The 15,044-nt window shown below is 35.4% G+C and overlaps 1 protein-coding gene across 7 annotated transcripts in view; it reads left to right on the forward strand.

Annotated features, from left to right (window-relative positions):
- Positions 1-15,044, forward strand: part of DGKB (diacylglycerol kinase beta) — a 381,223-nt gene that overhangs the window by 47,147 nt on the left and 319,032 nt on the right. The window lies entirely within an intron of this gene.

Consider the following 15,044-nt stretch of genomic DNA (forward strand, 5'->3'; position numbering starts at 1 on the left):
TGTTTTGTGGCCCAGTGTTGTTCTGATTCTTTTTTAAGAACAGTTTTATTTGTCAAAAGTGAATGTAATTACATTTTTCATTTTGTGTGTCCTGTTTTGGAGGTGGATTAAAGGTTTTCTCATCAGATTACTATATCATAAGTATTATTTTTCTATAGATAAACAATCTAAAGAAGATTGTAGGGTCTTCAGTTCTTCAATGTTTGACTTTTTCTAGAAATTTAGGTAGAACTTTGTTAATTTTCAAAAGCAGTTTTATCTGGTTGATGTAAGCTTAGAAAAAAATGGAAAACTTATAAAATCCTATCATAAAATAAAAAAGGCAATGCAACAGGATGGGGAAACCCAATAATTGTAGCAGGAGAAGTAGTCTTTTTAAGTTTTTATAAAAACTACTCAACAGTTTATACTCCCATTTAGGTTAAATGACCTAATGTAGCAAGGTAATAGTTCTTTGCACTTGAATGGTATGGTGCACATATTTAGAAAGTCATTATGCATCCCGAAAAAAATCCATACCAAGAACCTAATACGCATTCCCAAATGACTGGACTTGTGCTATGCTTTATGGATAAAATGACAGGAAATAAGTCCCTTGTTTCTCCCCAAAGTGGTAATTCAGTATTGCTCAGAGCCTGAAATGTCTATCTAGTACAGATGGAGAACAAGCATCAAGAAACATGGGGCATCACAAAGCAGCACCTTCCTCCAGGGGCTTCTCTTATCTCTTGTTCATTTGTCGAGGTAGAAGGACTTTGTTGCTTATCATGGCAGGGAAGGCTTGGAACAATTATTCAACAGTGTGAAATGTTGGTGGAGTGATGTGTTTTACTCTGTGGATTTGAAATATTTGGGTCCAATTGTGTTAATTTAATTTAGGGGCCTGCAAACATCAGAACTTGCTGTTCTTAGGCAGGTTTAGGAAAAAAAAACCCTTTCTTATGTTTTTTTTAGGAAGAGGTATATATGAATTTTTACATACCAGGTGAAATAGTCTTTCCTAAACACCTATAGGTGTCTTGAACAGTATTCAGTAGCAATGCGTGAATGAACAGATATTTTTTAAGAGTTCATACAGTATGAAAATAATAAAGTTAATTGTTTTGAAGAGCACTAAATATCAGTCTTTTCCTTACAAGGAGGTTCTGCACTGTTACTGCTCTGCAACTGTCATTCAGGTGTCACTATAGCATGGGTCTGGGTACCTCTTCCCTGTGGAATGAGATCACTGGAACAGGAATGAAGAGAATGATGAGAGAGTTGTAGGAAACCTGTTAGAGCAGCATTTTGATAAAGCAGAGTGTAAATAGTACATTTGGGAGTAAAGGTAGTAATAGGTTCATGCTGGAAGCCTTCAGTCAGCTGGCTGGAAAGCTGGACTGGGCTTCTTTTGTTTGGTGTGTGCATGTCAGCAGCACTGAGTTCTTGTGAATGGCACATACAGAATGAAAGATAATAGCTTGAAGTCATGCTTTATATTTAGTGTAATAAAAACTAACAGTATATAGAATAGAATCATGGAATATATCAAGTTTTAAGTGACCCATAAAGATCATTGAGTCCAAATCCCTGCTCCTCACAGGACTACCTAAATCTAAACTGTGTGACTAAGAGCATCATACAGATGCTCCTTGAATATAGATAATATACGATGTATCATTCTCTTTGAATTGTTATGACCTTTATTACATCATTGATAAGGTAAGCCTTCTGCATACAATTTTAACAAGTCTTTTTAAGGCTTTGATTATTTCTGATGTTTCCTTGGTTAAAGTTAACTTTGTTGCAAAGGGCACTTTACATGATATCTATATACACAGAGTAACTTCTCATCCTGTGTCCTGATGAGAGTTGTGGATCCTTGTGAAAAGTAGATGATGAAACATTTCCATCTGTATCTGGAATTATGGAAGAGTGATGATGATTAGAAGGGAGTGGGTTACAGAAACAATTGGTCTTCTTTTGCGGTTTGATGTGAAAATCAAGAGAATTTCAGCCAGACTTTTACCTGTGGAAAGGAGAAGGCACTCGTTTATTTTGAAGTTATGATAAAGTTCTCCCAGTCAAATCTGGGAGACGTCAATAGAGTGCAGTGCTGTGGAAGAAAAGGATGCTGGCCTCCTGAAAGCTCCCTACAGCTTGTTGCTATCCAGTAAGGTTTGCAACCTGCTTCAGCAATTCCCAACTGAGCTTTGCATTACTGTCTAAAGTGAAAAAGATATCAAGAATATGGACTACACCTTGCTTGCTCTGGATGTAATTCCCAATTTTTTTTACACTTGTGCAGAATAGGTTCCAAGTGTTATTCTGAAGGAACTACAGCATTTCACAACCAGTTTAATCAATAGAAGCTGGTATAAAAGGTTAAAATCAATCTTTTTTGTGACAAGAATTCCACATAAAGGGTCTCTTGGCCTTCAGTTGTGAGTTTCTTCAGTCAGTTTATTGTTTACTGTGGCACTTACGAAATAATTAGTAACAGTAATAGAAGGCTTAAGGCTTGTCTGTAATTTTAGTTTTTCATAACAGTACTTTATTAATAATTTTCTCTTTGGGGACTACTTTTATAGCTAAACTAGCAAATTGACAGTACTGGAAAGCTGAAGAAGAGACATGCTGGGTTTCACTGAGAAGAGTTTGATGTTCGTAGTTATTTTTAATGCCTTGCCTAAAAGAGTGAAAAAAAGTTTAAAATTAGGGCTTTGAAACTAGTATCTTGATTTTGTCAACTTGACCTAGTTTTCAGTACACTAATAATGCTCTTACTTGGATAGAAATGATCAGATGCAGGTAAAGTATTTAGGCTAATTTTGGAAGTTGAGAAGTAACTATTCATTTATTTAGTTGGAATTGAGATGAGTAACTGTCCCCAAACACCCTGTAAAACAGCTTTATGCAATGTAGAACACATTTTCTTTTTTAATTATTTCTGAAGAAAATAAAAGGCTTCTCTGAATAATGTTTGCAGCAGTTTAGCCCTGAAGGGATATAGTTAGTTTGCCACAAGTTTAAAAGCTTAACAAATGTAAGTATTTGGAGGCTGTTTAATTATTTCTTGTCCTACCCCTCAATACAAGTTTGGAATGTAAGTATACAACTCTTTGTTGTATACTTTTGTTTGACACAATTGTTTTGCCCTAAATGATTTTTTGAAAAGTAAATAAAACAAAGACAAGCAAAGTTGTAGACATGTTTGTCAGTTCAGTGTTACCAATTAGACTTTAGCTTTATGTTTTTAGATGTTTGTTGTTTACCATAGTAAATCATGACTAAAATGACCTCTAGATACTTCCTTGTTCTCTGTTAAGGATTTTAGGACTTTTTTTATGCTGGGAGAAATATTTAGTTAATACAAATGCCATGAATTATTTAATCATCGTTAGTTTGATTTTCAGCCACATTTTGATTACTTGGTTTGGAATTGTTACTTTTTTCATTAGACATTCAATGAGATGTCTAGTGCTCAGTAGTTGTAATAAGAAGCTCAGTCTCTAGTCCTTGCAGTAGTACCAATCTCAATAGAGATGTGATGAAAATTTTCACAAAAGTTTATGTTGGTGCATCCAAATCTGTGAGCCTTCTGCGTGACGTGGTGTTTCGCTTGCCTTTTGGGTTGCCTTGTAGATATTATGAAGCATTCCAATGTGTTGGTGGTTTAGTCAGGGAATAGAGAAAACTCAGTTAATAGAAATGTCATTGTTTTCTCCTTTGTCTTTTAAAGCATCTTGTGTAAAGTAAAAGCAACGAGTCAAATTTATTCTCTTTGATCTAAATTTGTCCCCAGGTGGACGCTTCTGATTTATACACTGGTTCGAGTTTGGAAATTACCTGAAATCAATCCTGAATGCTCTTGAAGTATACGTGGCATTTCTGTGCAGTCACATATTTGTATGTTTGTGGTCTTAGAAAACGGTTAAGCCAAATTTCAGTGAAATAGAGGAATGGCAAATAGTAAGGCAGATGTATCAGCCTAGGAGAGAATCCCAGATGGTGTGAAATCAGCAAGTTTTCCTGTCTTCTCTTCTGAAAGGAAAAGTAGTGTTTTCTTGTAAATCTAGACTACAGAGATTATGGCCTAGAAATAAGAATATGAACCCCTGTGTCCCAAGACTCAAGGGTCTGCTGCTGTTTTTGCCTCTTTAATTGTGGATTTTCTCCTGTTTCCTGCATGAATTTATGAATTAATCAAGTGAATGGGAAGCAATACTATCCCAGAAATAGGTTTTAAGAAGGGAAGAAAGAAAAAAGAGAATAAACAAACAAAAAAAAAGAGATATCAATTTTTTGGCTATAAATGTTACTGGAGTAGATGAAAACTGAAAAATATGTGATTAGAGGCAGGAATGAATTAAGCATGCAAAAGGAAATCTAATGCTTAGCTTTTTTTTCTTTTTCAAGATTAGTCTTCAAGGAAAACTTTTTCTAAAATTCAAAATTTAAAAGAAACCAAGGTAGTGAATTCTGTTAAAATGTTTTAGGTTTAGAAATGTAAAACTTCAATTAATCTCCCTTCTGTAACCAGAATGCTGCTTTCGTACACCCCTAGAATATTTTCCTCAGTATCTTTACTTTGTCTATTTCTTTCAATTTTGATAATTTGGTCATCATTTAGAAATAAAGTTTTAAAAATGTTAAAAATACGCATTAATGGGTCTATTCTGTCTTTTTTTAAATATCTAAATACCATCTGGTTACCTTCTGTCTCTCCTACTATTACTAATGGAAAGTCAAAAGCACCTGCTGGGGGAAATTTTAATTTTAAGATGAGCATCCTTTATAAGTCAGTTGAAGCACATTCTGGATGTTTCCAGGTCTCTCAATTCATTATAAAGGGTGCCTGGCTGGTGTGAGTCGTTCACGGTTTAAAATCTAATTTTAAGACATCCATCTTTGTGTGAGATAAATTATACCCTTGGATATTTCCTCAGCTAGGAAGGTAAGGAACAATTGAACTCCTAAGAATGTATCAAATCTTCTCCATGCATTACTGATTATAAACACAAAGTAAAATAGCCTTAAAACAGTGGTTCATTAGAATGGGCCACATACCAGAAGTTAAGTATCAAAGGACCTATTTTTAAACGTATCTAAATAAACAAGTAGTCTGGAGCATTTCTGTTTTTCTTCATGTCCCAAAAACATGACTATGGTATGTTTTTATCAAAAAGTCTGTCTTAATTCGTTATCGATATAAAATATTCCAGCAGTGCTTTTTAATGAAAAATAAAATTACAGGCTTTTCTAAAAATTCTGGATTTACTTTGAAACTATGAAACATAACTTAGGCATTTAGGTTTACTTTGTTCTACATGTCATACGCATTGAAAAACTACTACATCTCTGATAAGGTTTATCTTCATAAGCTGTTGTAAATTAGAGTTGTGTAGTGCTGCAGCTACTTCTGCTCAGGAAGTACAGTGGGTCATTTTGCCTGTTTTTACTTTAAAAGCACAAATGAAGAATTTGTGTTCAAACAGCCCGACAACTTCTATGTCAAAGAATTCAAACCTTCTAAACAATATGATGTCTTATATAACAGAGATATAAAAATTTGCATTGCTCTTTGTTAGGCTTAGTGCTGTTGACACAACTTATTTCATGAAAGTAGAATGACTGGGGTAATCCTGGGGAAACTCCCAGATTTGAATATGAGATGATGTTAAAAGTAGTATAGTACTCTGATAAGAATATTCTTTTACTTCCTCTTTAAATTTAAAATTCCCAGTGGTTATTTTGTTTTCCTCGCATTGGAAAATATCATGTTCATTTATGAAATGTTTTGCTTTTGTAAATTCAAAACGGTTACTCGTAGAAAAGCCTTATGTTCTGTCACAGACTGTTTCCTATAAATATTCACCCATAAATTACAAAACTGGCTTATATGAGGGTTCAATATAATTTTCTACCCTGTATTGCACAGTACACCAGGGTGGTAATTTTTATATATCTCTGTTGGTGTTGAGAAAAAGAGTGTTGATGAAGATCCAGTACTTGTATCTAGTTGCCTATTCAGTGAACAAGAAGTTGTTCAAGTCTCTTTTAAGAATTTTGTGTGTTCTTATTTAGTTCTGATGAGGTGATGAGGTCAGGGTAGGTCATCTGTCAGTGACAGAAGAATTTGTAGAATCTTACAAATACACTTTTCCAGCTAAAAGAACATATTCAGTCATATTTGAGTGTGGTTTAACAAGCAGGTAGCTGTAAAGGAAACTAACAAGGATATATGGGCTATATAAAAGATCTTATACTTCTGAGAGTGCTCCTTCAGGGTTTAGGCCATACTCCCTCTGACCTTATCTAAGTTCAGGGCATATGCCTGATAACTCTGGTCACTCCATGAAGCTTTTTCATTTTGGATCTTACGTTAGTGACTCAAAATGCTGTCCAGCTGAAGGAAGAGATGACCCTAGTATCCTAGTATGATGATGTATTGAGACAGCGAGTTCTGCATGATTAGTCCAGGACCCTAACTAAAAGGATAACAACTCCTATGGGGGTGGAGTAATGCTTTCATCATCTAGAAACCTTGAAAGCTTCTGTAATTCATCCATAATTCATCTACCATCTTAAAGTAAAATGAAATAAAAGCTTTATTTTCAAAATCCAAAATAAACTACTGTGGAACATGGACTTTTAATGACAGCAATTGTAGAACTGAGACATTCTTGCTTTGTTTATTTGTACTAAAATCAGATCAAAATCTATGTATCCTGACAAGTTACAACTCCTTGGATTTGCTGTTCGGTCAAGCTCCAGTTTGTCTTGCATTATTTACATTCTTGGCTGGTTTTCACTGGAGAGCATCACAAGCAGGAAAGGTTTTCCAATTCTTATACATATTTCTTGTCATGTTCTGCAGTTTTCATTCAGATTCAAATGCTTCATCCCTTCCCCATGTAGAGTTCTTTAATTTATTCTGGAAAAGTTTCATTACTCCTCCCCTCGTCTTGTTTACTGCTCTCATTCTTTGGAAATGCAAATATGTATTTGGCAGAGCAGGTGCCATCTCTTTTAAACTGAGAGCAAATTATTAACTCATGAAGGAATAAAATGCTGTTTCTCTCCAGGGAACTTGATGCACATATCCCAATATGAGATCTTGTTGCTGAGCCTTGTGTTTTCATATCAACATGTATGTTGATAGCTATGCTTCATAATAACAAATCAGTATGAATCACATGTGTAGATCATTATTGCATGTTAATATCAAAATTGATTTTCATTCAATTCTATGTTTGAGGGACATGTAGACAGTGTACAGAGGTGCATTGAACCTGTATGTGTACTTTTTTTATGTAACTTAAATGTCTCAAACACTTTAAAGCAGAGTCTTCTACAGCCATTTAAATGTTTTAGGGATATGCAAGAAATGGTGTGGCTGTTTAAAAGAAAGTTCCTTGGGCAAAGCTCAAAGTTTGGAGAGATTTTAAACTGTTAAAAAATCAAGCACCTGAAGTAAGAACAGCTTTGGAAATGATTTTCAAACTGTGGGTGTTGAAGAGGAGAAGATAATACATAGTATTACCTTGTTTTTAACAATGTTGTCATTGATTCTTCAGATTTAACACATACTCCACTGAATATTTCTTTTTAAAGATATCCTAATAGAACTGAAGAAGGGGAGGGGAGGGGAGGGAAGGAAAGGAAGTTCAAGACAGCATAACCTTTCTGACTTAGTACTTTAAAAGCCTCATAATACTACGAAATACTTTAAAATGGTTGTAAACAGCATGATGAAGACTTTACATATCGTTATTAAGTTTATCATGGAGAAGAATCTTGTGTATTGTAGATGGATTCTTTTGAAAGAGTTAATAATGCAGATTACATTCCTCAGTATAGTTGGAGCTGGATTCTGTAAGTGACACCAAGCACAGTTACAACTAAAGGGGATGTTTCCATTGGTTATTATCTAGGTATTTTTGAAAACTGTATATTGCCAGTAAAATAATTTGTTTGTATGCCCCTTCTCTGTGTTTGTGGGAAGTATGGGTTGGATATGTGGCAAGTGAACACCCGCACTACATAGTGTGGTAAACATTGTGGCATTTACTTCTTTTTTTTCCAGAGAAAAAATAATTACTAAAAATCAGTTTGTCTGGATTGTTTGTTTGGTTTTTGTTTGTTTCTGGGGGAGTCATACTCTGCACATTGTCCTGAAAGTTCACTGTGGCTTATTTATATCCTTATCAAGGCATTATTAGTGGGGCAGGTGAATGGGATCATTCTTCAGCCTTCTTAAAAGCGTAAGGATAGCTTTACTGTCTGGACTATGGAGTATGATGTCTCCTTACAGTGATTACCAAGCAAAGAATATAAGAATATGCTCAGCATTTCTGGAGTGTTCCTTCAGGTTCCAACACTCTCTACACATTTATTATTTTACAGATATCTGAGATAGACCTGTATAATTTTGAAACTGGAAGAATTCTAGTGTACTCTTATTCTTCGTGTTCTTTTTTGTCCTCTTTTTCCATTTCTACTGTAATCAATTCGCAAATCCAAAAAAGCTCTGCATGTATTCAGAATGCAAGTATACCAGGGATCTATACAATGAAATAAATTTTTTTATCCTAAATTTTGTTCTGAATACTTTTTTTGAATGCTGTTGAGCACTGATCTGATCTTTACTGATTATAATTACAAATTTTTATTTTATTTCTGAGTGGTAGCTCATCAGTGATGAGCTCACTGGTCATCACTTTAAGTGTATTGCTAGGATTTTTTTTATGTGCATTACTTTAGATTTATCAATGCTAAGGTATATGTATCTATTCCAGTGGGAATTGGAGGGTAGCATTAGCAAGCAAGAGAAGGGACAGTTGGACTTAGGATTTAGTACCTATATCATACCTAAATTCTGTTTCAACTCTCTAAATCTTTTCCTGTGCCCATCCATAAAAACACTGTGGAGTCTGTGTTAAGTATTTCACTGGTATGGATATAATAACAACTAGAACAATGACTTGTTAATCCATTGGAAAAGGATTTGTTTTGTTTTTCTTTGTGAATAATATATAGCGAACTTAAAATTATTTAAAAGTTACCCTATGCAACAATCTAATGTGTCACACCTCCTGCATAAATTTACTCATTTAAAGAATTATTAAAACCAAAAATTTTTAAAAATATTTTTGAAATGTTTACATTTTTTTGTTTTTCTGTGTTTGCCAGTCGTCTAATCTTAATCTAATGCAAAATACTCTGCTGCATAGTCCATAGATACTTTGTTAATTTAGAATATGGGTGTGTATATATAAGTATGCATACCTTTGATATGAATTTCTATTGACCACATGCTGAATATGCCAGCAAATATTCATTGCAGTTATGAACATGATTAAATTTATAGCTGTCAGAATCCATCTAACAGTTTAGTTACTTACAGGAATTGCACTTTCAAAGTGGTAGTTAGAGAAACAGTTCCTAACCAAGTGACTAGCCCTAGCTGGGGTCACATTAGATCATAATGAACTCCAGCACATGACAAATGTTTTTATTTAGATCATATGTCCAACAGAAGCAAACTCTGTAATGGGTGTGCTGTGTGTGTATGCATTACTACTAAATATTTGGCATTGTATTGCAATATTTCTATTATCATTATTTTTTTTTTAAATCAACATCACCATGGTCATCCTCTTTTCATATAGCAATGGGAACATGGAGCTGGAGTTGATCACATGGACCATTGTGCCTAGTCATTTACAGCCTCAGGAAATATGTCATTAGATGCCTCATGCAGACTGGGGTTCACTGAGCCTCAATTTTGCACACCCTTACCAAAAGCTGCAGAATGTCTCTATGCAGTCTAGAACATAACTTAAGACTTATAATACAAGACTAAGTCATTAAAACAATAATGTTACAAGAAGAGAGGACTAAATACTCACATAATTTTAGTTTAGAATAAAATCTGATACTATGTCTGTCTGTCTTCTGTGCTCATTTGTGAAGATATTTAAGCAAAGCAGTTACTGTCATATTTTTTAAGGTCTCGTATTTTAAGTTTAAATATTGAAAAAGGTGTAAACAATATTACATCTTACTTTGTAAATGTGACTATTCACACTGGGAGGCTGTTTCCAAGGATTGTACTTCTGTGAATTTAGTGATCACATTTAACTGAAAACAATATATTTCCCCTAAATTATTCTGTATGAACTGCTCATCATTATTTGTAATGCTTGTAAATAATAATGCTTATAAATAATAAACTATGTAGCTTGGAATTGCATCTTTTTTTAATCCTTTTAGTAGAAGTTACAATTCTGTGACACATTATATGAATCTAAGAGAAATATTGTCTGGTATTTCATAGTCTGAACTAATGAGATAGACTAGTGCCCCCTGTTAGGTGTACAGTAAGAGAATTTACATTACAAAGAAATCCAAGCAATTTTACAGGAAGATATGTCTTTAGTAAAAGCTATTGAAATGTTCTGGGCTAGTAAAGTTAACGAATACTGAATGCTATCGAATGACTCTGTTAGTCCATGGATTAAGAAGGTGAATATTATAAAGCAAGGCAATGGTAAATGAGGAAGGCCCATGCTGTCAGATTCCTGTTACTATTCCTTTTAAAGTTACTTATTCTAAATATATTGAGATATGAGCAATGCTTTTTGAGGTGAAGTTTTGATGAAAAAGTGATGTATAGTTTAAAATCAACGCATCATAATTCTTACTATTGAGGTGTGGCCTCTGGTGTTGTTGTGAGTTTATTTTCTGTATATTTTCTCCGAGCTGTATTTGTGTAATTACCCTCATAGCAGATGCATGGAAAGCAAATGCAGATAGCTTTTAACCTGCTCATAATTTGAGGGAGTTAGATTAGATCATGATGAATTCCTGCCTCTGGAGCTTGAACTTTTTTATTATTTTTCTATTTGTCTTGACCTTACTATATTGAAACTGTTTACAATTCTGTTTTCTAGAAATATGTAGAACACATACATTAATTCTTGGAGAATTAAACTTTCAGTCATCAGTCTGCAGGTACAGCCCTCTGTTCTTGGTCACTGTTGTTTCTGTACACTGCTCTACATTGTGATTAACTGTGCATTACATGATAGGTTTTTTTCTGTTATATAGATGCTATGGTGGTAAGAGTCTTAGAAATATGGAAACATACCAATATAATCAAGAGAATTCTTTAGTAACAGTTATATGTTTCTCATACTACATGAAAATACATATTCAGTCCTACCTGGAAGTAGGGCTGTAAAATAAGAATGTTAATCTCTATGGGTAAGCTTTTTCCTACACCATAAAATCATAGAGTCAGTGAAATGTGCATCAGGTGAGCTCAGCTCAGAGTTATTTCCCTTATTGTCCACTCTGTTTTATATTTTTTAAAAAACACCTGTTACATTTCCTCAAACAGACCACCAAAAGAGCAGCTGAGGAAACTATGTAACTATTGTAACTATGTCTGCCTTATACTTCATCTTACGTCCTCTGACTGCCTCTGCAGCCCTGGTTTTTTACATCTCTGCTGCTGCTTCCTCCTATTTCCATATCCTTGAGCTGTTCCTGCTTTGCTTTTCCACTCCATGTTGATAATGCACTCCAGAGATTAGGAACTGTGAAGGTGGGACCTGCTTGGGCTCACATCAAATGGTGATAAGGCACTGCTAGTCGTGACTACAGTGGAGGCAACTACAGCAGAGAGAAACTGAATTTCTACTCCACAAGTCAGCTATTTTGTGGGGTTTTTTTGTTTGTTGGTTTTGTTTTGTTTTGTTTTTTGTCTGGTTGGTTTGTTTTGTTTTTGTCATTGTTGTTTGGTTTTGATGGGGTTGGTTTGTTTGGCTTTTGGGGGGTGTGTGTGTGTCCCAAGATTGGGGGAAATTGGCATGTATAGGAAATGAAGGGGGAAAAGAGAAAGCATTGCAATATTTTTTTCCCCTAAATAATTACTTGCAGAGTCAGTGAGAGCTTTTTCCCCACCCACTCTTCTGAAATGGAATTCCAGTAAAACTTGAGGATGCTTTTATGTGTTTGACTTAATTGTGTCTTTTTTTTTTTTTTTTTTCTGCAGACATCTGTTTTGGTTAGTACAGACCTGATACAGGGGGATAGTGAGTTTGCTGGTATCCTTTTACACTGCCCGGATTGTCTTATGCACAGTCACACTTGATTTGCATTTTCTTTCAGTGTGGATTGGCTGTATTTCCATATAAAAATATTTACTTTCCTACTTTGGGTGATTACAGCAGTTAGTGATATGTGAAGAGTCATTCTTCTTTCCTATTTATTAAGTGCTGTGGCTAAAATTTAGCAGTGTGTAAAAGTGAGAAGCTCCTAGGCAAAGTTGCTTAGAGTTGGTTAAGTCTTTGCTTTTCAAATGAAGGAATAGACTGTAGTATTTGTATAAATTACACTCTGAGAATTGCTTCTTTAGACACCCAAAGTGCTACTGCTAAGGATGGTTGTAAGAGAAGATAACAGATTGACTGCCAGAGCAAAGCAGAAGGAAAAGTTGGTAGGAATAACCAGACACAAGCAAATAAAATCTGTCATATTTTTTCCCCCTTTTGTGTGTGTATGTGTGAGAGAGATGTTTAGGACCAGCTTCTTGATAGGTTAAAACACAGTGGTAAATGGTTGTGTGTTTGAGAGAGATTCTGGAAATGCCATTGGGTTTTTTAAAAACCTGTTGACCTGAATGGAAACCTAGTGATCACGTCTTGCTCAGGCAGAGAAGGAAAACTACATCTGCTGATGGGTCCTCTTGTGCTTGATGGGTCCTCTTGAATCACAAGAATGTGAGAATGGGAGGTGGAAGATTCAAGAAGGTCACATTCCTCCCGAAGGGTGAGAGGAGCCAGGGCAGCTCACAGTCTGTGCTCGAGGCAACGTGCTATGGCTTTGGAATGGGTAGAGCAAGGAATGTTTGAGGGCATGAACTAAGCCCCTAGTGAATCTCAGAGCCCAAGAGGAACAAACAAACTCTTGAGGTTAGTGAGTAACATCCAGTCAGAGAGATGTGAAGTGGTGCTCAGAAGAAGGAAGCACACTTGGGATCAAGGATAAATTGGAGGCCTTCATGTCTGGAAGGTGTCAAGGGCATAAAAGGTTCTTTGGCAAGGGAAAAAAGGATGTGTCTTGATGTTGATGTGGCAATTACTGTGATTCCATATCAAGTTAGAAATTTTTAGTGATGTGTTGCATGTCTTTTTTTTTTTATTGCTAGTATTCCAGTTTGGACCTATTTTGACAGGCATATCATCTGCATGACTAAAGCCATTCTAAATATGAAAAAGAAATTCTGCCTTACATCATTCATATTCAAACAAACCCAAGCCAGACCAGTCCCAAACCCAGATCACCCATGTGAAGTGGTATTGCAAAAGCCAGTGACATCCTAATTGTGCTGTGTGGAGGGTGGGAGTTAGATTCAATATACATCTTGGGTATTTTAGAATACCTATTTATATCTATAAAATTTGACTAACAAATACTAGTAATCTAAGAGCATTGGTTGTGCTATGAAAAGATTGGAATTATTAGATAACAGCTGTTTAATGAAGTTCATAGGAACTTTTGTTCTATTTGTCAGTCAGACATGAGACAATATGGAGCTCTACTGATGCAGAAGGTTATTGTTCTTTGGAAAGGGGTTTCAGATGACTTCACCAGGGAATTTCTGGGCAGGTTCCTCTGTATATCTGTTCTAAAGTAACAGCTCTTGTGCAGTGTAAATAAGGATAGTATGCTTCTTTATATAAAGTAATTTTTTATATAATCAGAAATCTGAACTTTATGCATACTTTGGCGTTTTACAGAGATCTCATTTTCAAAAGTAACTAAAGAAGGAAGGTCTTGGTGTTTTTGCAGCATTAAAATTTATAGTTGCACTTTGTGTCAGAGAAATAGTCTTAAAAGAGAGTAGACAATAACAAGACATGACAGTATTTTTTCCTTTCTCAATGTTCTGTAGAGCTGGTGAAGTGCATCTAAGGTATTTGGTGTGATAAAATTTGTTCACAGTGTTGACACAGACTAAAAGAAAGGTCCACTCCCTCCCCCAGTCCATGGGCCTTTGTGTGGCTGTGTCATCTGTACTGTTTGCAGTGTATCTTCTGTAAGGGCTATGATGGCACTGGTCAAATGTGAGGGTAATATTAGACTGTCAGATCCCAAACTTTTTGCTCATGGCCTTCTGGCTTCTCTAGGACTGTGGCTCCATGCCTGCTTACTTTTTCTGACATGGATGATGCTGTTGGCTGTTCTGCTGCTGCCACGGCAGCACAGGGTGTTAGTGGTGGGGTAGTGAGTGGAGGGGAAGGGAGCCAGCAGGACTTGTCTCCTGGGAAAGCTGAGACTCCCCATGCAACCCCTGCATCGTGGGGATCATTACCTGCTCTGCAGCTGTGGAGCTCTTTCCCACGTGTTACTGTCAGTCCATGAACCCTTCTCACCCATTTGGGAATAGATGAATATTAAAGGCATAACTTAGTGGTAATGCTACAGCTTTCTAAATTTTTCAGAACATTTTTTCATGAAAAGTATTTAAGCTAGGTAAAAAAAGTACTTTGGGACATGTTGTTCCATTTATTTTTTAAGCCTATTCTCCGTAGAAATCACTGGAGAGTTTTTAAAGCAGATGTCTTGATGTGGGCCATTGTAATGCAATGTTCTTTGGAAAATTCTGTGTCTCAGGACAAATTTACCACAAATGGAGCAATCGTGCTGTCCCATAAAAGAGAAGACATGTGTTTTTGCAACATTTGATAGATTGGAAAAGTATGCATAACCCTGCCAACTCTGCAAAGCAAGCAAGTCTGCTATTTTCAGTAAAGTATTTTGGGGCTTTTTGAGTATTTTGAAAATGCTAGTACAGTAACTGCTCTGACTATTCAGGAATACTTAGTACAACCAAAATTTTTAACATTGACAAATACAGTATTATCTGAAATTATGACTCTGAAGAATTCTCCCCTTGAATTTTTGGCAGAAAAAGAATATGCAGTTTTTATTAATAACTGTTTACTGGAACATTTTATTTCATATGTATAGATTTTAAGGCCATAAAGCAA

The sequence above is a fragment of the Corvus cornix genome, chromosome 2, assembly GCF_000738735.6.
Source record: "Corvus cornix cornix isolate S_Up_H32 chromosome 2, ASM73873v5, whole genome shotgun sequence".
Classification (NCBI taxonomy): Eukaryota; Metazoa; Chordata; class Aves; order Passeriformes; family Corvidae; genus Corvus; species Corvus cornix.